At 43.9% G+C, this 22,504-nt stretch overlaps 1 long non-coding RNA gene across 3 annotated transcripts in view; it reads right to left on the bottom strand.

The window, feature by feature from the left end:
- LOC146395980 (uncharacterized) overlaps positions 1-22,504 on the bottom strand; it is a 350,884-nt gene that overhangs the window by 23,925 nt on the left and 304,455 nt on the right. The window contains exons 5-6 of one of the 3 annotated variants that reach the window (XR_014829587.1): positions 13,722-13,816; positions 7,359-7,543 (exon numbers count right to left, since the gene is read on the bottom strand). This is a non-coding gene — a long non-coding RNA (uncharacterized LOC146395980). Of the gene's footprint in view, positions 1-2,663; positions 7,544-13,721; positions 13,817-22,504 lie in introns of those variants that run through there. The other 2 variants (XR_014829592.1, XR_014829589.1) reach the window with 2 other exon arrangements.

The raw sequence follows: 22,504 nt of genomic DNA on the forward strand, positions 1-22,504 counted from the left end.
TATTATTTGGGTCATGCATGTATATTCTCATTTAATGCTCCCGACAAAATTATGAGTTGATCGATGTATTGCTATTTTACTGGTGAGCATAACATGATTGAAAGAGGTCGTTTGCCCAAATGCTTCAAATGGCAGAGCAGGGATCTTAACCCAGGTCTGACTCCAAATCCAGGCTCCTTCTACTCCGTCACACTATTGCTTCCAGGATTAAGAACGAAGTTATAAATCACGTCTCTATCCTACTAATGGTTAAGGTTGCAGTGAGAACTATAAAATTGGTCTCTGAGAAATCTCAAGTTCTACCACATTGCTATAGAACTACACAGCTTTAGCCTGGAAGGGCTGCTTATAGCTACTCTTTGGCCCAGCCTCTTCATGTCAATGGGATAGAGACGGACCAAAAACCACCCAGGAGTGGTTACAGAACTAGAACCAGAATTCGATTTTTTTCTGCTACTCCATACCCTTTTGGGTGCCATAAAAGAAGAGCATTCGGGATTGGTTTCCTCTGTCTTTGAGAAGCCCAGTCGAGCTTTGGCCTCTTCCATTTCCGTTACCGACACCTCATCCACACAGGGCATCCTGCTTTCAGCTGGTTGTCATTTAATGTCTAAAAGGAGATTAGCTACGAAGAAAAATGGTAGCTTATAATACTTTGAACCCTTCAAGTTCTCTTTTGAGGAAGCTTTGCTTTTTAAGTGGTGGCTATTAAGAGCTTGTGAATCCAAGAAAAAATATTTTAAAATGAGAGACCTATAAGCGGTCGAGCAGTCATTTTGGGGCGGGGTTCTTCCTCTAACTATTCCTCATCTCCTTCTAAGGCTGTGATAGGAAGCAGCAAGGTCTTTGCTCACATGCCTCATTGGCTACTTACTTGTTGCACGTATGACCTTAGGAAGGTTCCTCAGCTTCTCTGAGTCTCAGTGCTCTGCTCGGTAAAAAGCAGCATTACCAACATTTACCTCAGGGTAGGGAGGAGTTGATGAATGTGTTGGATAAAGTGCCTAAAATAGCTGCTCAATAAATGTTATATCCCTTTCTCTTCCCTCTCAGAGCCTCTGTGAAGGCCCTTTGTGAAGAACCCTGCCTCTTGCAAACTCATATTTTAACCTAGTTCCCGTTGTATCTTTTGCTGCATGACACTTTATTTCCTATACACACAGGAGGAACTAGAAGTCATGGCCTGATTTATGGCTTAATTACCACCCCCCCCAAGTGTGTGTACCTGAGGATCTACCACAAGGGTGACCACCCGGCCTAGTTTGCCCAGCCCTGACGGGTTTCCAGGACGAGAGCCTGCCATGCTAAACCTGGAAATGTCTCAGGCCAACTGGGACAGACTGGTCCATCTAGTAGAGCTATGCCAAAGACACAGCCCTCACTGCTTTTCCAAGACAAATACCCTGGCCCTCCATACTTCTCTTCTTGGTGGGGAGGTAAGATCAGTGGTTATTCCATGTACTCCAGAGGGACTCCAACAAACAGGAACAGGGAGAACACACCTTAAGCAGAATTGCTGACTGGACATTTTAATTCCATTGAGGTGCCCAATTTTTTTTTTTTTTGTCTTTTTGCTATTTATTGGGCCCTTCTTATGGCATGTGGAGGTTCCCAGGCTAGGGGTCGAATCAGAGCTGTAGCCACGGTGAATCAAATCTACAATGAGATACCACCTCACACCCATTAGGATGGCTCCTGTGAAAAGGAAAACAACAACAACAACCTGAAAATCACAAGTGTTGGGGAAGACGCGGAGAAATTGGAACCCTGTGCATTGGTGGTGGGAATGTCAAATGGTACAGCTGCTGTGGAAAACAGAAAGGCCGTCCCTCCAAAGATTAAAAATGGAATTACCAGGAGTTCCCTTCGTGGCTCAGTGGTTAACAAATCCATCTAGTATCCATGAGGTTGTGAGTTCGATCCCTGGCCTCGCTCAGTGGGTTAAGGATCTGGCGTTGCCGTGAGCTGTGGTGTAGGTTGCAGACGTGGCTTGGATCTGGTGTTGCTGTGGCTCTGGCGTAAGCTGGTGGCTACGGCTCCGATTAGACCCCTAGCCTGGGAACCTCCATATGCCGAGGGTTTGGCTCTAGAAAAGACAAAAAGACAGAAAAGAAAAAAAAAAAAAGGAATTACCACGTGATCTCACAATTCCACTTCTGAGTATATACCCAGAGGAACTGAAAGCAAGGTCTTGAAGAGATATGTGTACACCTACCCAGAGCAGCTTTACTCAACACTAGCTAAAACATGGAAGCAACTAAAGTGTCCACTGACAATTGGATGGATGAGCTAATGTGGTTTATAAACATGTGATGGAACGTCAGCCTCAGAAAGGGAAGGTATCCTGACACATCTACAGCATGGATGAACCTTGAGGACATTACGCTAAGCGCAGTAAGTTGATCACAAAAAAGACAAATACGGGTGGACTCGTATGAGGACTTATACGAGTGGCCTTATATGAGGTGCTTGGAGAAGTCCGATCCATAGATGGACATCGGAATGGTGCTTTCCAGGAACTGGTGGGAGGGCGGAAGGGAGTTAGTGTTTAATGGCTGTGGAGGTCCAGCTGGGGAAGATGAAACAGCTCTGGAAATGGATGGTGGTGATGGTTGTACAACATTACGAATGTTTTAAATAACATGGAACTGCGCCCTTAAACAGGGTTAAGCTGGTCAACTTTATCTTATGTGCATTTCCCCACAATAACTAAAAGAAAAACCGGGATTGTTATATTACCAAAAAGCTTCAGTTGTCTGTGCTGCCACCTCCAGTTCTAAATAGTCACCTCTCTTTGACCACTAGAGTTGTGAATAAATTTTTCATATTGCACATGGAGAGGTTTAGGTACAAAGGGGTCCGTTTTATGCCGCTGGAGTCACAGGCAGGAAAATAGCTTCACTAGAGGCTTTTAAAGATGCTGGAAGAACTGAGGAATTGCTGCTAAACACTTGGCCTCTTTGTAAACGAGAAAGAAAACTATCTGCGAGTCAATGGTTTGGCGTTTTTATAACTTATTTTCAAATCTTTTCATTTCCGGGTCAGTTCCCTCTTCAGAGAGGCCAGTCCTGGTCAGGCTGGATAGATGGGCGAGCATGGCTGAGGGGCAGCTGTCCTTTCATGTCAGTGATGCAGGAAACTTCATTTGTGCTCTTGTGCCCCGAGACAGTGCAGATACTAATGTAAATGTTCACCGGAGGAACAGAAAGCAAACTGGGAGTAGGTGATTTCGGCAGGTCCTCAGAAGTCAATATTTAAACAGTCCCTTTTTCCACCACCCCAACTAGCTCCGTATGTTGGTCCAGCGGCCTCTATTGTTTGCCAACTTGTAAGATTTGTGTACAGACAATTCCAATGATCAGCAATAAGATTAAGACACATAAAATACTGTCGGGGATGGCTCGGACTTTTCAGAAATACATTACTGTGAAATTGGTGTCCTGAGTTTGATCACTAACAATACATGTGAATGCTTCTGTACCCCCTTATTAAAACCACTGAGTTGGGAGTTCCCATTGTGGTGCAGTGGAAATGAATCTGACTAGGAAACATGAGGTTGCAGTTTTGATCCCTGGCCTCGTTCAGTGGGTTAAGGATCCAGCATTGCCTTGAGCTATGGTGTAGGTCGCAGATGAGGCTCAGATCTGGCATTGCTGTGGCTCTGGTGTAGGCTGGCAGCTGCAGCTCCGATTAGATCCCTAGCCTGGGAACCTCCATACACCGTGGGTGTGGCCCTAAAAAAGACAAACAAAACAAAACAAAACAAACCCCCACTGATTTGGGCCTTGGAAAACCAATCTACCTCAAACCACTCAGTGTTAGAAAAGTCTTTCCCAGCCCCGAGCTGGTCCCTGTCAAGCCTGCACGATGCTCCACGTGCCCCAGGACTATCTCTATTCCGGACAGTGCCATCTCGGAAAAGAGATCATTGATGTCCTAGGTTTGGGTGCTGCATTGCTCTAATGTGTCAGAACAACAGCTGGCTGGGTCTCTCTGTGCTGGGTGCACAGCAACAGCTGACTGCCATGATGGATTACATCCTCGTGCAGCCTATCGCTGTAATACATCAAGACACAGTGCTGATTTGAAGGTGAATTAGTCAAAAGATGGAGTTCCCTGCAAGTTCCAAACCCAAGAAAAGGAATTCTGTTTAATTATAGAATGAAAGACAAAGTAGCTGGCATGAGGTTTAGCGACTGTCAAATGCAAGGCTATTTCTAAGACATAATTCACATGAAGTGCGGAGCATTCCCAGATGAGGTCTGATCATTGCTCCGCTTTCTCTGGGTGTAATTCACATCCTCCATCAGCACACCACCCTCGCCGGAGTAGCTGGACCGCAGTTAGGACATATTTTCTCCATGTGCCTTTGTAGAGACTTCTAAATCCAGCTGTACCAGAGACAATCAGACTCCTTCTGTCCTAAATTCAATCAGCTCCCTCTGTCATAAATTTCCATCTCCATCTCTGCCCTTGTACCCCTTTGCTCCGAGTCTATACAGAACAGAATGAAACTATAAAATGATAAAAGTCCATGCCATTCTGCCTCACATGAGCTGGCTGATCCCTTTGACATTCATTCACTCAATTATTCATTCAATAAGTGTTGATTGAGCATTGAACTTGTTAAGATATTTCCATTGCATATAATTAAAAAAACCTGCAGTGGTTAAAAAGTAAGGACACTTATTAGCTCACATAATGAGATGTCCAAAAGAGGTAGTTCCAGAATGCAATAATGCAGTGGCTCAGTGACACCGTTAAAGATCCAGGTTCTTCCCATCTTTATGTTTTGCCATCTGGCCTTGGTCTTTAGGCCTTTTCCTTCATGGTTACAAGATGACTGCTGCAGTTCCGGCCATCACATGTGGACATAATAATGTTGATTGAAGGAAGAGAGGAGGGACATTCTGTCACAAGAGCGAGGAAAGCTTTTTCAGAAACCCATGTCAGACTTCACTTCAAGCCTCATTGGCCATAATTATGTCCTTTAACTAAGGTTAAAACATCACTGATAAGGAGAAGGAGACTATCATGAATGGCAGGTGAGAGAGCGTCTGTCCTCACTGAAGGACGTAGATGCTTGGCAGATGGGGAAGAAAACTGTGGCTTTGAAAACAAGCAAGAAGAAGGGAGGGCAATTTATGGTGTCAGTTACAGACAACTAGCTCTGAAGACCAGAGGAAGCCTTTACGAAGATTCTTGGGAGCTTCCAAAGGACGGGTGGTGGTGGACAGAGTGATAGTCCACCCAGATCCCCCTTCAGAAATAAATACTTTATTCCTCCAGCTTCTGGACAGCCCCAGCCACCATCATGTTGCAGGAGAAAACAGTTTTGCTCAAGGTCATGCTCTTTCCAGGGGTCGCCTACATCCCTAGTGACCGATCAACACAAGGATAATAAGCCCTGCTCCCCTGCTTCCACTTGGGGCAACTCTGAAGGGCTCCCCCAGCTTCAGGTTCCTGGTGACAAGGACCTCCTTGTGCCTGTATCCGAGCTCACTGTCTGCTGCCCAGTCCTGCTTCTTCCGCCCACACCTGTTTATCCCAAGAACATCCTGCTTGTTGATCTCCATGTCAAAGTCTGCTTTCTGGGAAGTCTGCAACATACGATTCCAGACCTTAACTGTCCCTTCAGACCCTGTAACATGGCACTACCCAGAGAAGTGGCTGTTTTTCCATGCCAGACACCCAATAATTTGGAGCATCGAAAATTGGTGGCTGAATCCTAGACCCACTGAAGACTCTAATCTGCTGAGAAGACACTCTCCCACCTCCAATAGTAACAATTTCTAATTCACTTTATCTTCTTGAGGAGATATAAAATGTGAGAACTCATTTGAGCTTAGATATTGGTCAGAATTATAGCTGTGTTTCTGCTGTTGTCATGCGCAGTAGTGGAGCCACAAATAGGACACAGCCAACGTGATATGGTATGAATGTGTCCTGGGCCTTGCTGCTCAGAGCAGGGTCTATGGACCTACAGCATTCATATCACTGACATGCACGGGCAGTTTGTCAGAAATGCAGAATCCAGGCCATAGCTCTGAACCCTCTGAATCAGAATCTGCATTTCAACAGTGAGTCACACGCACTACTTTCCTACCTTCCCCCTCTGCAGTTAAGCTAAAATATTTCTCCATTTAATCACTACATTTTTATTAGCATGGTTATTATCCTTGGGTTTGGATACTTTAAAAATATTACAAATGCTCCCCTGCCCTGGATCAATATACACATGTACTAACACTTTTGTTGGAATTATTTATATTATCATAAGTCAGATTTTTCATAAGTATTGTATTTATGTTATCATAAGTCAGGTTTTTCTTCCTCTCAGGAGTGTCAAAAACCAGTTGACCATCTGATGGACAAGGAAGGGGCTAAAAAGGAGGCCAGAGGGCAGAAAGGTTAATGGGAGTTTCCAAAGTCAAACCAATTTCCCTCAAGGACAGAAAAGGTTTTAACTCTGCAGACATGAACTTGTAACCACAGGCACCTCTTGGCTCACGAGGGCATTCAGCTTTCTGCTTGTTTGACCATCAAGACATACTGGAGGAAGTAGATTTGGGGCCAGGTACTGGCTGTCACCTTGTTTCAGGGAAGGCATCCAAGGGTATCAGACATGAGGAGCAGGTACAGTGATTCGAGCTCTGCAAGGGATACTCAACCTTCAACACAGAAGCAGAACAATCCTGTTGCTGCCGGGTGCTTACCAGGACGACAGTGCTTGGGCACTGGGGTGGTGCCACCACCCTGCCCCAGAGATGACACAGAGGAGTGCTAAAGCGGGGAGGCGGGGTGGCCTCACTGAGAAGGTGCAGAGCCAGGCAAGTGCTGGAGGGGCCCGGGGACAATCCCTAGGAAGCTTAGCCGTAGTCAGTGAGGAAGTGGCCAGTCACAAGTCCCAGAAATCTCCCGCCAATTGGGGGCCCACTAGTACCTATGGCACCGTGAAGAGCCAAAGCACTTCTGAGGAGAACCCTCACTTCTTGAAATCCTTGGATCTTGGCAATCTGGATTTTGGGGTCCTTTCCGTACTCTCCAATGAATGGTACTACCAGCACTGAGAGGAAGTCACTTTGTCATAGTTTCCTCATCTGCAAAATGGTGCTAATGCATTTCACCCTGTTGTAAGGTTCTCAAGAGGCAAAATATAAGGACAAAATTGAAAAATTGTGATGTAAGGTCCTGTTTTGCCATTGGTAGTAAGGAAGCTAATAGGAAGGGCAGCAGAGAAGAGGGATATTGCTGGTAAGCTAGGGAGGAAAAATCTCAATCCCTAATAGAGGATCCCAACATCGTGGCATCCGAGGAATATCAGAGATAAGTCAGCGACCCAGGCGCCTCCTACTTACTGTCCCCCCTTTCATAGTGTATTGCCTTCACCACCATGTCCACGAGGGCCTGCTCCCACAACAAGCCAATGGGAAGTGAGACGGAAGGAGGTGCCCCTTCTTTGTAAGGTCTTCGTCTGTAAACTGCATTCAGCAATTCCACTCTCATCTCGCTGGCCAGAACTTCCTCCCTGGGCCAACTTTACCTGCAGGAGAGGATGAGAAATAGTCTTTTTTTCTCTAGATGGCCATGAGTCCTGCAAAAATGAGAGGTTTTATTTTGTTGAGAGAGAAAGGGAAGGGTGATACTGGGGGACAGACAGCAGCCACATTTCACAATAATGAGACATATTTGAGAAATGACCACAGAGGGAAGAAAAGCCCTTTCTCCTGCATCCCTCTCTCTCTCAACAGCTCCTAACCAGGACCCAAGTCTGGGTGACAGGGCTCGCCTTCATTCTGAGTCCAGGTCAATTCCTTGGCAGAATTTACTCCTTTTTGTATTGAGAATGATGGAAAAACCCTACCCTTCAAACACAACGTTAACATCAAAGGAAGATAATTTCTAAAGGGTAAGAGTGAGAAGTTCCCAGGGGACAGGACAAGACGCTCTCCAAACCGAACTGCTGGTCAGTGAGGCTGGCTGCGAATTGGAAAGCCAACGGCCACCTCTTTCTCTTTTAATTGCTCCCTGGAGGAGAAAAATGGAAATGCCTGTTCCTCCAGGATCACACACAAGCAATGAGCACATTGCAAGACCAATAGATGTCATCCTGGAGTTGCAAGACTCCAAAGTTTGAGTACGGTTTATGGTCCGTATAAAAGCCAACAGTCCTGGTAAGGGACTTTCGAGGGGTGGCCATGTGGGGAATCTGACACTTGCCCACGAGCAAGGGAAGGCGGCAGGATTAACACAGAGGTTCTAAAGAAGAGTGTGACAGTTCGCTTTGAGACAGATGTCACTTGCATAGCCGTGCACAACGGGAAGGATGATGCAACACAACGTGATTAATAACCAGTGGGTCTGAATCACTAGGGGCCCTTACACACACTTCATAAAGGCGAACAAAAGCTCTCCCTGGAAGTAATGCAGATTTAGCCGTGAATGTTCCTTCGCGTGTCCTTAGCTGCGGCAACACATTGCTTTATTGTTGTTGGAGGTTTTTCAGGGGAGATGAAACAGGGGGAGAAACAAAAGAGATACAGAATGAGGCAGATGAATATCAGAGTTTTTTTTATGTTTGGCTCATAAAGACACAGCGCATATGGGTCAAACATGGAAGTATGCAAAGTAAGGATAAAGACGGGGGTTATTGGCAGGGAGGGAGAAAAAAAGGCAATTATTGAAGCCACTTCATCGTCTCTGGCTGTCTGTTAGGGCATCATTATGAATACTAAATGAATTTCTATCTGACACCCATAATGTTCCCCTCTTCTCATCAGTTTATATTTTATAAGTCAAGGGTCTCATGAAGAATAAATATTGTACGAAGTTTTAAAAAAAGCTATTATTGTGGAAACAGCAGAAAAAACTGTAGGTCATTTGATGAATTTCCAGGAGGATGATATAACTGGATCACCCCTGAGCTTTTAATCATATCTCATGTTTATTTCTCTTCACTGAGTCACTCCTCTACATGTGACTACTTTGGGATCTAGTCTCAGCCTGTCCTATCTTTCCAAGGTCCAAGGCACTTAAACAAGTTACCATAAACATAAAGACATTTGGAAGAGGGGGGCGGGGCACTGCTATTCTTGCTTCCCTAGAAGAGAGGCTGATAAAATTGATGTAAGTTGGAGTTCCCATCGTGGCTCAGTGGTTAACAAATCTGATTAGGAACCATGAGGCTTTGGGTTCGATCCCTGGCCTTGCTCAGTGGGTTAATGATCCGGTGTTGCCATGAACTGTGGTGTAAGTCACAGACATGGCTCGGATCCCGAGTTGCTGTGGCTCTGGTGTAGGCCAGTGGCTATAGCTCCGATTCGACCCCTAGCTTGGGAACCTCCATACGCTGTGGGAGCGGCCCTGGAAAAGACAAAGACAAAAACAAAACAAAACAAAACAAAACAAAAAATTGATGTAAGTGAGAGTCCCCCTCTATGGCACAAAGGGTTAAGGATCTGACATTGCTGCAGCTGTGATGTAGGTCACAGCTACAGCTCAGGTTCTGTCCCTGGCTCATGAATTTCCGTATGCTGTGGGGTTGCCAAAAAAAAAAAAAAAAATCATGTAAATGTTCCCAAAGCTTCTCCATCTCTCTTTACCCCTTTCTCTCCTTCCAGGGCACTGGGAGGTCCTTCTTTAAAGTGTCTGCCATGTGTCAGACACTCAGGAGATAAAGTTGAATAAGCTGTTCACATCCTCAGCGCGCTAGGTCAGATGAAGACATTAATGGACCAATTACAATAGGAGCAATGGGCAGAAGAAACTGTGCAGAATGTTCTGAAAGCACAGAGGATGGACAGAGGGACTGAACTGACTGTGGGAGTGACATTTGGCAGCATTTTAAAGTCCAAGTAGGAATTTTCTGGGTAACTCAGGACTGAGAGACCCCTTCTGGGCTAGAAGAGTAAAAGGAAGGCTTAGTTAGGAGTTGCCCTTGTGGCTTAGCGGATACCTGACTCGTATCCATAAGGATGCCGGTTTGATCCCTGGCCTTGCTCAGTGGGTTAAGGATCTGGTGTTGCCATGAACTGTGGTGAAGGTCACAGATGTGGCTCGGATCTGGTGTTGCTGTGGTTGTGGTGTAGGCCGGCAGCTGCAGCTCCGATTTGACCTCTAGCCTGGGAACATCCATATGCCGCAGGTACAGAGCTAAAAAAGACACATGAAATGAAATGAAATAAAAGGAAAGGTTAGAGACTTCACGTAGCAAGATGTGTTTCAGGAGTGTCAAGTGGGTTGGTGTGAACCCAGGTGGGACGTGACTGCAAGTTGAAAATGAGGCTGGAAAGGGACCTTGGTACTTTGCCAAGGAGTCTGATTTTTTGGCTTTGGTTTTAATCTTATAGGTGATAGGATTTGGGTGGAGGGAGACGGTAGGGCTGATGGGGCCAGTGGCAGGGGGAGACTGCCACTCGCTTTCCACCTCCTCCCATTGGGGAATCTCAGCAGCCATAGCAGAGGATAGAGAGGTGTGACAGTGGCCAACAGCTGGCAGTGCTGGAGAGAGACGTCCAAACTGGCAATTGGTAGGTGGCCACTGGCCTGGTGACCCAGAGGACAGTTCTGTTGTCTATCATTCAGGGCCCAGCAGGAAGCAAAATCCATTCTGGAAGGTTCAGGTAAAGGGATTTATCTGGAGAGACTACCTCTGAGGTGTGGGCCGACAAGGGAGTTTGAGGCACGCAGAGACTAGCCACCTTGGGGACCACTCCTGGGCTAAGAAAGCAAGAGAAGGACACAATGCTAGAGCCCAGTGAGGGCAGAGGCTGCCCTGGGGGCTGTCGTTGTATCATGGCACACCCAGAGATTTGATTCCCAGGATGGGAGCTGGGGAGAGAAAAATCCACCTCTCTTTCCTCCAGGCCCCCTGCCGTTACCTCCACTGGTGTCACCCGACCACAGCTGTCTGACAAGGAGTCCAAGTGACAGGGTTCATAGAGTCCTCCTCCCAGAGACGGGCAGAGAAGGGTGAGGAATGGAGCCGGGGAGGGCCCAATGGAGAGGAACCTATTTACTGCATGTCTGCTCTTTCCCCCAAAGACCTCAGGGATGAGAAACTGAATCCCATAGTCACCGTGGTCCTTCTCTTTTTTTGTCAATTAATCTCATACAACATCTGTGTTAAATCTTTTTGTTTGACTAACCTCTTTGAGAATCTGATGAAACAATAGGCCATAAAAAAAATCACATATGGATGAAATTTGCATTCAATTTATATAATCTCTAGAGCCCTCTTACTCAAAGGGCGAGCCATAGACCTGTGGAATCAACCTCACCTGGGACCTTAGAATGCAGGCTCTCGGGGCCCCATCCCAAACCTCCCGGGGCAGAATCTGCATTTTATTTTATTTTGTCTTTTTAGGGCCGCACTCGCGGCATATGGAGGTTCCCAGGCTAGGGGTCTAACCAGAGCTTTTGCCACCTGCCTATGCCAGAGCCATAGCAATGCCAGATCCGAGCCACGTCTGCAACCTACACCACAGCTCCTGGCAACACGGGATCCTTAACACACTGAGCAAGGCCAGGGATCGAACCCACAACCTCATGGTTCCTAGTCAGAATCGTTTCTGCTGTGCCACAACAGGAACTCCCAGAATCTGCATTTTAACAAAATTTCCGGGTGATTTATATGCACATTACAGTGTGAAAAGCCTTGGTCTGGAAGTCCATGGGAACCAGCTTCATGGTGGCTGGTTGAGAAGATATGGACATGTTGGTTAAGATGTTGGTTCAGCTGCAAATAAAAGAAAACTCAATGAAACAGCAGCCTAAACAAAAGAGAGGGGTTTTTTTTGTTTGTTTGTTTTTTGTTTTTTTGTTTTTTTTTTTTGTCATGTAGCATAAAATCTAGAGATAAATCAGTGCAGGGCTGGTGTCAAGAATGTGCCTTACTGTCCACCTGTATCTCTGCTTGGCCATCCTTAGTGTGTAGCTTTTGTCCTCGTGGCTGTCAGATGAGTCCTAGAACTCCAGACATCACCTTGGCAGTCTAGGCCAAGGGCAAAAAGGTGAAGTAAGCAAAGCCCTGAGTCCTTGATGAGATCACTTCCAGAGCTCTCTCCCAGAAACTTCCACCGTCCTTGATTTGATATAACTGACTCTGGTTGCAAAAGAGGCTGCAAGAGTGAGGGGTTTTGTTTGTTTGTTTGTTTATTTAGGGCCACGTCTGCGGAAGCCCAGGCTAGGGGTTGAATCAGAGCTGGAGCTGCTGGCCTACACCACAGCAACACTGCATCTGAGCCACATCAGCAACCTACGCCACAGCTCACCACAATGCTGGATCCTTAACCCACTGAGTGAGGCCAGGGATCAAATCCACATCCTCATGGATATTAGTTGGGTTCATTTCTGCTGAGCCACAGTGGGAAGTCCAAGAATGAGTTTGTTTTTAACCCTCAAATAAAATGGGGGCTGTGTTAGCCAACATGGAGAAAATTGATATTTGAGCCGGCAACTCTCCAAAGCTGTCATTGGATGTAAGAATGAAAATGATTATTTTTGAAAATCTCTCTCACCCCACCTTGTCACTGATAAGAACCCATTCCACGTATTCTGTCTTTTGGAATCTCCTTTTTTTTATTTTTTAAAATTTTATTAAAGTATCATTGATGTACTGTGTTGCGTTTTATATAGTAAAGTGATACATATACAAATATCCATTCTTTTTCGGATTCTTTTCCCATATAGATTATCACAGAGTACTGAGATTTCCCTGTGTTACTTGGCAGGTCCTCTCTGACCATCCATTCCGTATCCAATAGTGTGCATATGCCAATCCCATACCCTCAATCCATCCCTACCCACCACCTTTCCCCTTTGGTAACCATAAGTTTGGTTTTGAAGCCTGTGAGTGTGTTTCTCTTTTGTAAATAAGTTTATCTGTGTCTTTTTTTAGATCTCACCTAGAAGTGATATCATATGATATTTGTCTTTGTCTGACTCACTTTGCTTAGTATGATAAACTCTAGGTCCATCCATGCCTCTGCAAATGGCATTATTTCATTATTTTTATGATTGAATAATATTTCATTGTATCTATGTACCCTGTCTTCTTCATCCATTCCTCTATCAATGGACATTTAGGTTGCTTCCATGTCGTGGTTATTGTAATCTCCTCTTGCAAAATAATGTGATTTGAGGGCAAAGTAGAATTACAGAAATAGAGAAGTGGGAGAAAAAATTGAAAACTGATCAGTTTGGGTTTCAGTTACTCAGAATTGATAGTCATTTCTTTAGGCATTAGACCTGAAATATACTTTTGACCCATTAAGAAATAACTGCCAAAACAGGGGTTCCCATTGTGGCTCAGCAGTAATGAACACAACTAGAATCCATGAGGATGCGGGTTTGATCCCCAGCCTAACTCAGTGGGTTAAGGATCTGGTGTTGCCATGAACTGGGTTGTAGGGTATAGACACCGCTCTGATCTGACATTGCTGTGGCTGTGGCGTAGGCTGGCAGCTGCAGCTCTGATTCAAGCCCTAGCCTGGGAACCTCCATATGCCACAGCCGGGGCCTAAAAAAAAAAAAAAAAAAAAAAAAGGAAAGATAATTGCTGAAATATACCTACGAAGACCAAAAATCACCGTAGGTTTCTTAAAGAAATTGTGTCTAAACTTCGTGTGTGTGGATGTTGGTGTGTTGTTCTGGAAAGAAGGGCTACAGCTTTCAGTGTACTCCTTTCAGTTAAAAGACACTGATTTAGAATGATTACTTACAAGCAGATGACATACTAATTGCATGTCTGTCTAACCGGGTTGTTAACTTGGATACTCTCGGAGTTCTCCTGGCCACTCAGGCTCATTCATACTACCTGAAAGTAAGAAAACTCCGAGTTAAAAAACGCTGTGCTTAATATTCTTCACCAATTCAAACAGAGTTTTTACAATAACCTAAATGAGTGATTTTTACTGGATTCAAGTAGTAAACTTCCCTAGGGATCTTTGAACTGTCTGGTCTGGTAACAGAGGTGTATATTACCTTGAATATCACCCAGCTACAGAGAACTGAATTCTAAGGAGACCTGAGACTTGGCTTCATGTTCTGAATCCTAAAAAAAAAATTGTGTTCCATTGTGTCCTCAAAATGCCTGCAGTCTCCTATGGGTCTCTGATCAGGGACATTTGAGAGTGGTTAGGGTCTCAGTTGGAAGGCTTTTCTTCTCCTGGAGTCAGGGGTCCCAGCAGAACACAAGGGGAATGTTGAGCACGAGACCTCACACTTAGGTGACAGACACTGACAGAATGACACTCTGCATCCAGGACCAGCTGAAGACCCCCAGGTCTTGCAGCTCCACAGAGCAGCCATTACAGTTTCATGAGACTTTGGGCAATAGGTATGTTCAGAGATATGGGTGGATTGTTGTCTGTGGATTGTTGTCTTTTTTTTTTTTTTTTAACTATTCTCTCTCCTTTTTTTACATTTTAATTTTTTTATTAAAAACATTTTTTTGTGGCTGCATCTGAAGCACATGGAAGTTCCTGGGCCAGGAAAGGAACCCACGCCGCAGCAGCGACCCAAGCCACAGCAGTGACAATGCTGAATCCTTAACCCCTTTTGCCACCAGGGAACTCCCTGGATTGTTGTCTTTCTGCAGTTTATTTTGCCATCTTCTCTGACTAGAAATATGGAGAAACACCTGATCGGGTGCCTGCACCTTGGCTAGTAGGTGCTGTCCATTCATTCAGCCAACCCAACGCCAACCATGTTATTTTCTCTCTGCTTGAGACTGGTAGCAGGAGACAACACAAAGAGGAGGAAGAAGCGGCTCCTGCTTTCAAGAGATACACGTATATGTAATTGGTCAGAACAGAAGGGCAATTACACTAAAGATTCCCAAACACTAAAGATTTTGTAGGCCTAAAGTTTTTCCACACTCCTGTGCAAAACTGCTCTGATGCTATGTGAAATACGAAGCTCTGAGATTTTGCTTTTTCTTTCTAATTTATGGATATATTGGAAAGAAATGGCCTATTAACCCCGATTAAGAACAGCTGTTTTAAAGAATCCATACCAAATATTTACCAAGATGTCTTTTCAAATCCAAGTCAGTTGTCAGCACCAAGTTTGTGCAGCCCTTGTAAGTTGACAGTATCAATGCTCATTTCAACTGTATTTGGACAACTGGATTATACTTTTTGAGAAAGATACTCTTTTAATTCTATAAAACCCACCTCTTATATTGACTTGAACACACCCATTTCCACGAGTCGGTATATGCTTCTCGGTGTTATTAATTAATTACCATACTCGTGTGATATAATGCGCATCAGGCCTTTGGGAAGAGCCCTTCTAGAGGCTCTACCCATGTTACATGCTGTTCAGACTTTCGGGCTTGATCCGTCTTACTTCCAAGGCGTCTGTGGTGTTATTGGCATGTTAATTATTACAGCAAAGGATAAAATGTGCAAAATGGTACCCCCCTTTCTTAATGACATAAATAAATGAAGCAATTAATTTTACACAATAAAAACAAGCAATACAATAACTTACAAATTTGGAGTTTCTTCATTATTACATCAAATTGCAAAATGGAAACATGTAATTTCAAAAGGCTCATAAGTAAAAATGGAAACACAGCTGATGCCGCGTCAGCTTGTGGGCTGCAAAATAATGTGGGGCTTGCACAGTGTGGAACTGTCAACATCTTTTAGAGACATCAGGCCACATATGATTCAGAAACTACATAAATCTTCCTAGAACTGAACCATCCCAACGAGCCAAGCCATTTATGCACTGTAATAAGAAACAAAACAAAAAACCCACTTTTTTTTTTTTTTCTTGTTTTCCCTCATGTATTAGTTTGGAATTCCAGCAGCTACTTGGCTGAGGACTCCTCTCCATCTCCATTTATCTGCAGTTGCAGGAGCTGGAAGCCTATGATTGATCTTGTAACTTCAATATCTTGAGAGAGATAAGGAGGGAAGCAAATTTCCCGGAAGGGCTGACAATAGTTTTTAAAATGAAATGTGTATACACAAGCCTGACATCCTGTATTGCCCACCATCTCTGAAACCTTCAGTTTCAGGGCTGACACTTGGTTCTGAGTGTTTGTTTTGGTGATCGGGAAAGTAACACATATTTTCTTTGACATCTTGTGCAATTTTACAAGTATGCAGGGCACACTCCCTACTTTGCATGGAGAATGTATTTGCACAGTTGTCAGAATGACGGACAGCGGAGCGAGTGACAGGTTGGAGCGCTGATCTTTGCTTGTTATTACATACAATAGCCTGGTAGGAATCGTGATGTGTTGGTGAGACAAACTGTGTCCCATTCTGGAACATATTAAGTTTGTCTCCAGGACACACATGACTTCGCTAGGGTGTCGAACCTCATTCATAATAGATGCTAATCTTTTCAGGGCTGACTGATGACAGCACTTCCTGCCCTTCACGGAATTAGAGCTGGGTTTTATCAAAGGACTCAAACTGCCTGCTAATTAGACTAATTCCCTTCATCATGAATTATTTATTTCCATTGGTAACCGATCACTGTGACATTAATGGGTTCTGCTCAACTTGGTTTCATACTAATACACACTAGGAGTTAAATGTTTCAAAATTCCTGATACTTCACTCCAGGTCTAGTGTATCTTTGGCTAATATTTGACAGATTTGATGAAGCCTCGATGGTTAGGTTTTAGCTACCAATAAAGTGGGACAACGTTCTCACTTTTGTTTAGACAGGAAAACAAATCCATTTCTTACTCTGCTCAGGTGTCTCCTGACTTAGCTGGGACAGGTCCTCTTATTCTGACGCATGCTGTCTGCAGGGTGTTGTATCTTATCAAGGTCAAACCATCGGGTAAAAGTGCTGGTGACCCTCTTTAGGATAACAGTATTTCAGGATAAGAGTATTTCAAAGCCGAACTGGACAGAATGTCCACGAGTAAAGTTAAAGTCATGCTTAACTCAGTTAGTGCCATATCTTGTTTATCCATTTGTAAAATGCAGAACATGCTTTTAAAAAATAGAGCTTATAGATCAAGTCCAGCAGTGCACTTTTTAACATCTGGGGTTGTACGGATCAGTGTGTCTCAAAGCACAATCCAGAAACCACCTGTATCCTGGAAGCAGTTGTGAAAATGCAGGTTCCTGGGCCACACGTAAGGCCTGTTAGTTAGAATCTCTGAGGACAGGGTGCCGGAATTTGCATTATTCACAGGCACCTCATTGTGATTCTTAAGCAGTATGAAGATCATTGACCTCAATTATGATGACAAACCCTGTAAATAATCAATGTTTTATTAGAAATTCTGAATCATTTCATCAAACAGGAACAGGACACTGCCTGACAATGTTAGCATTGGCGTCTGGAATTGGCTTCTGCAGCAGTTTCATCAACACACATAAACTGTACGTCAGTTCTATTGACTGATAAGGCAGATAGATGGTCAGTTAGGTCTGTGAACGATAGAAGCAATTTTTGGGCATCACACCTTTGCTCAGAGGACACTCATGAACCAGGTGTCAAAGCAGAGGCAGAAGCAGGCACCATTTGGTACCATAGTGGGTAATAGGCGGGAAAACTCGCTGTAGGCACACACATATTTGTGCTAGGTGGTTTGCTAGTAAACAGTGCACTTTGCAAAGTGGTGAGGAGGTCCCTGGTGGCCTAGCAGGTTCAGGATCTGGCATTGTCACTGCTATGGCTCTGGTTACAGCTATGGCCTGGGGTCAATTCCTGGCTCGGGAACCTCTGCATGCTGCAGGTGCAGGCATAGCTGGGGAAAAAAAAAAAAAAAGAAAGTGGTAAAAGGAAAAGTAAAGAGAAGACAGTCAAGTGAATAGGAACAAGAGAGGAGGGAACAAACACTAACCAAAGTATTATGGAATCTACATGCAATGAGGCAAAGCTCAAATAACAGGGTCTGTTAAGAGCAGCTACAGTTCCAAACGGAAGGCTGGCTTCATATGAGTCCCACAGGTCAAAGATGAGTGGCCTCTTTGCTGTACAGCAGAAATTGGCCCAGCAGTGTAAATCAACTGTACTTTAATATACATTTTTTGAGGAACGGTAACAAAGAGGAGCGGCCTCAAATCATGTGGACCCATGAGGGCAGAAAACAAAGTTTTCAGCACAGTCAGGGCTAAATATAAGGAGCAATAGATTGTGCACGCAGATTAGCCCGAGTTCCATTGCCCTTCTAATTCGAAGCTTAAGCAATCTGTTCTTTCAGATCTTCTAGTGAAAATGGTACTGTTGCATAACACACGCATTTTAATCCTCAAAGACATGAGATCTATGTAACCGAGAAAGCCAGGTTATATGGATTTGGTTTTTAGCTATCAGTACACTGTATTATTGTTGTCAGGCATATATATTCATACATTAAACACATTTGTTAAGTTCTTACTCGGTTCTAGGTACTTATATCTGATACAACTAGGCTTGCAGAGATATACATGGATTCAGAAGAGTTTAAAGATGTTTTCTGAGCTATTTATTTATGTGTGCAAGGGGCTTATTCTACTTGAATTTGCAGGTAGTATTTTTCTACTAAAGAAAAAAAATTGGGAAATGTAAGGCTACCAGTGAAATGGAGAAATATGTTTTGTTTTGTTTTCTCATGAAAATACTCAGAGGACTTTAGCTTTGTATTTCCTCCCACTGCCTCTTTTTTTTTTTTTTTCCCCCACACCCACAGCATATGGAAGTTCTCCGGCCAGGGATCAAACCCTCAGGAGTGACCCAAGCTGCTGCAGATACAACAGTGGTTCCTTAACCTGCTGAGCCATCAACCTGCTCAGCCACAGTAGAAAGCCCCCCCCGCCGCCTCTTTCTCTCCATCTCTCTCTCTCACACACAGTCACATCTACATGAACCTTGAATTCTATTTCACTGTCATACATCTCTCCTTATGTCCCTGAGGTTTTTCATTCATTTCATTGATCTGCACTTGATCACTTACTAAATTCTTTCCTCTTTCCTCTGCTTCCTTTTTCATCTCCTCTTATAAGTCACATTGCAGCTGCAATGATTAAGCTTGAGAAGTTCGATCACGTGTTAATATTTGGTAATTTGAATGGATCCTACCCTAAAACCTTCTACAAAATATAGTATCATTTAATAGATTCCAGAGACAAAGATTTTTCCTCTAAAAAAAAAAAAAAAAAGGGAGGTCCCATTGTGGCACAGTAGAAACGAATCCGACTAGGAACCATGAGGTTTTGGGTTCAATCCTTGGCCTCACTCAGTGGGTTAAGGATCTGGCGTTGCCATGAGCTGTGGTGTAGGTTGCAGACTTGGCTGGGATCTGGCGTTGCTGTGGCAGTGGTGTAGGCTGGCGGCTATAGCTCTGATTAGACCCCTAGCCTGGGAACCTCCATATGCTGCAGGTGCAGCCCTTAAAAGGACAAAAGACAAAAAAAAAAAAAAACAAAAACACAACAACAACAAAAACAAACAAAATGACATCAGAAATTCTGATGAGGGGTAACAAAGCAGCTTGCCTGATTGGGTTTTACTGGTTCTCACATAATTGGAGGTGGCAGGAGAGGGATGGACTGGGGGTTTGGGATTGGCATATTCACACTGAAGTATATGGAATGACTAGCCAAGAGGGACCTGCTGAATAGCACAAGGAACTCTACCCAATATTCGTGATAATCTTTGTGGGAAAAGAATCAGAGAAAGAATGGATGTGTGCTTATGCATAACTGAATCACTCTGTTGTGCAGCAGAAATTAGCACAACAGTGTGTATCAACTATACTTCAATCAAACTTTAAAAAATGAAAAAAATTAAAAGAAGATGATATGAAATGCAGGATAAAAAAGGAAAAGCCTTCTTAAAAATATTTTACGGAGTTCCCGTCGTGGCACAGTGGTTAACGAATCCGACTAGGAACCATGAGGTTGCGGGTTCGGTCCCTGCCCTTGCTCAGTGGGTTAATGATCCGGCGTTGCCGTGAGCTGTGGTGTAGGTTGCAGACACGGCTCTGATCCTGCGTTGCTGTGGCTCTGGCGTAGGCCGATGGCTACAGCTCTGATTCAACCCCTAGCCTGGGAACCTCCATATGCCGCGGGAGCGGCCCAAGAAATAGCAACAACAACAACAACAACAAAGACAAAAAAGACAAAAAAAAAAAAAATATTTTACCATGCACATACAACATGCTCAATAAATATTTATTAAATTGAAACAAAGTTTCCAATGGTTTCAGCAAATCACATTCCAGCCTCTTCTTGTCTATCTCTGGAGAGTCTGCCTGACCTTCAAAGAGCTCTTGAATGGCTTTTGAGTTGTGTTTTCTTGCTTAAAAATTGTCAATACAGTGTTGAAAATAGTGACCAAAGGAAGGGGGGGGGACAGGATCTGAGGTCTCAAAGGGAAGTCAGCTTGCAGCCGGGTAAGGAGCCTGGGGTGCCAGGGGGACGGCAGTTCCCGGGAGCTGGAGGTACTCTACCCCCTGGGCAGTAATACGACCTACTAACTGGTGAGTCCAGGGGCATCTGGGTTACACACGCAAGTATCCCTGAGGATTCTTTCACATACTTGTGGAGAAGAACCCCTAAAAATTATAGACCTTTTGCTAGTCAAGTAACAGGATGTTTAGAGTATTGAATGAGAAACAGATTAATTATATTAAGTGTAGGCTTAAATATTGGGAAGAACTTTGCCGTGTTATTTCCTCTGGTAACCAAATTTTCTAATCAATAGGCATACTTAACAATAAGTAGTGACAAAGCAGAATTGAAAAAATTAAATCACCATAAACCAAAGAATAGATGAAACCAAACTTACTGAAAGATGAGCTATTTGGAGGAAAAAAAAAAAACAATTATATTAGGAATGTACCTAGCTTATATAATCATTCTCTCGGATATGCTATGGACCCCTAGTCACCCCCCAAGCCTCCTATTCTTTCTTTATTATTTTCTTTTTTCTTTTTTAGGACCACACCTATGGCATATAGAAGTTCCCAGGCTGAGGGTTGCATCACAGCCACAGTGATGCGGGATCTGAGCTGTGGTCTTGACTTAGACTGGGTGAGGCCATGGACTGACCCCAAATCCACACTATGTCAGGTTCTTAGCCTTCAGAGTCACAGTGGGAACCCTGGATCCTGTTCTCTAAAGCAAAGTTTTCCAAAGGAAGACTGATACCTAAAAACACTAATAGGTATTGTGTAAGAAGTGTTACATGGGAATTTGGGAAATTTGGGAAACGTTACAATAACTTCCAAATTTAAGAAATGCCTTGAACTTCCATTTCATTCTGGGATGGAGGCACTGGGACCAGATTTACCTTTCCACCATAAAGAGGTTGAAAACTGGACAGATGGTGTTTCTGCTGTGGCACAACAGGATGGGACTTGTCTCTGCAGTACCAAGACGCAGGTTCGACCCCCGGCCTGGCACAGTGGGTTAAAGGATCTGGTGTTACCACAGCTGTGGCGTAGGTCGCAACTGCAGCTCAGATCTGATCCCTAGTCCGAGAGCTCCGTATACCACGGGGCGTCCAAAAAGAAAAAGTATAAAACTGGACAGTTGATGAAACAATGGTTTTCAGACTTTGCACAGAGGCAGCATGGGGCTGTGATTCCAGAGAGATGGGAATCGAATGAGTTCCAGTATCATCTGGTTTCTACTTGGCCGTGATTTTCACGCTGCAGTGCAGGAAGGGGAATCTCAAGGAGAGCACTGCAGCCTTGCTGAATTGAAGAAAAAGAGATTGGGGAGGCTAAAGGGTTTGGACATTGCAGGTCATAATTCTGAACAAAAGAGCACTATGCAGGAATAGAGCTACATAAATCATTGGGATCCTCTTAAATCTTGTTGATTATTGGGTTCTATGTGCATGGGGTGAAACTCCATGAGGCAAGGGAAAATGCAATGCAGGTCTTGTAAGTTCACAAGGGCAGGGAGGAGTTTAAACTCCAGCCAGTCAGAGTAGAGCATCTCTAGTGGTCACTCAGAGCTTGCCATGGAGACCGCAGGGGGCCACGCCTTAACCGTAAGGCTGAACAACTTTTGGAAGAAAACTACACAAGATGTGTGATAGAAAGGCCAAGGGAACAGGTCTAGAAGGGATCAAGCTGAAGAGCAAGTAATTGCTCACCAAGACAAAGCCTGATGCTCTTTAAAGGAAAACAAACAAAATCCAGACATTCATAATGTCTGTAAACCAATTTAAAAAATTATATAAAAAAGTCATCAGATATGTCACAAAGCAGGGAAGTATAACCACTAACCAGGATGAAATCAGTCAGTAGATACAGATTAGTTCTATAGATAGAATCAGCAGAAAAGGATGTTAAAACAGCTATTATAAACATGTTAAATAGTTAAAGAAAAACATGAATATAATGAGAAGAAAAATGGAAGATAAGGAAAGGAAATGTTTGGAGACGAAAGCTACAATACCCAGAAAGAAAAATTTAGTTTGTGGAAATAACAGATGACTAGACACTGAAGAAGAAACTATTATTGAACTTGAAGATAGAGAAACAGAATCTATACAAACTGAAATATACAGAGAAAAATCACTGAAAAAA

Source organism: Sus scrofa, chromosome 15, assembly GCF_054392235.1.
Source record: "Sus scrofa isolate SSC_HxYL_T2T_F1_AM1 chromosome 15, Sscrofa_HxYL_maternal_Yorkshire_Landrace_v2.0, whole genome shotgun sequence".
Classification (NCBI taxonomy): Eukaryota; Metazoa; Chordata; class Mammalia; order Artiodactyla; family Suidae; genus Sus; species Sus scrofa.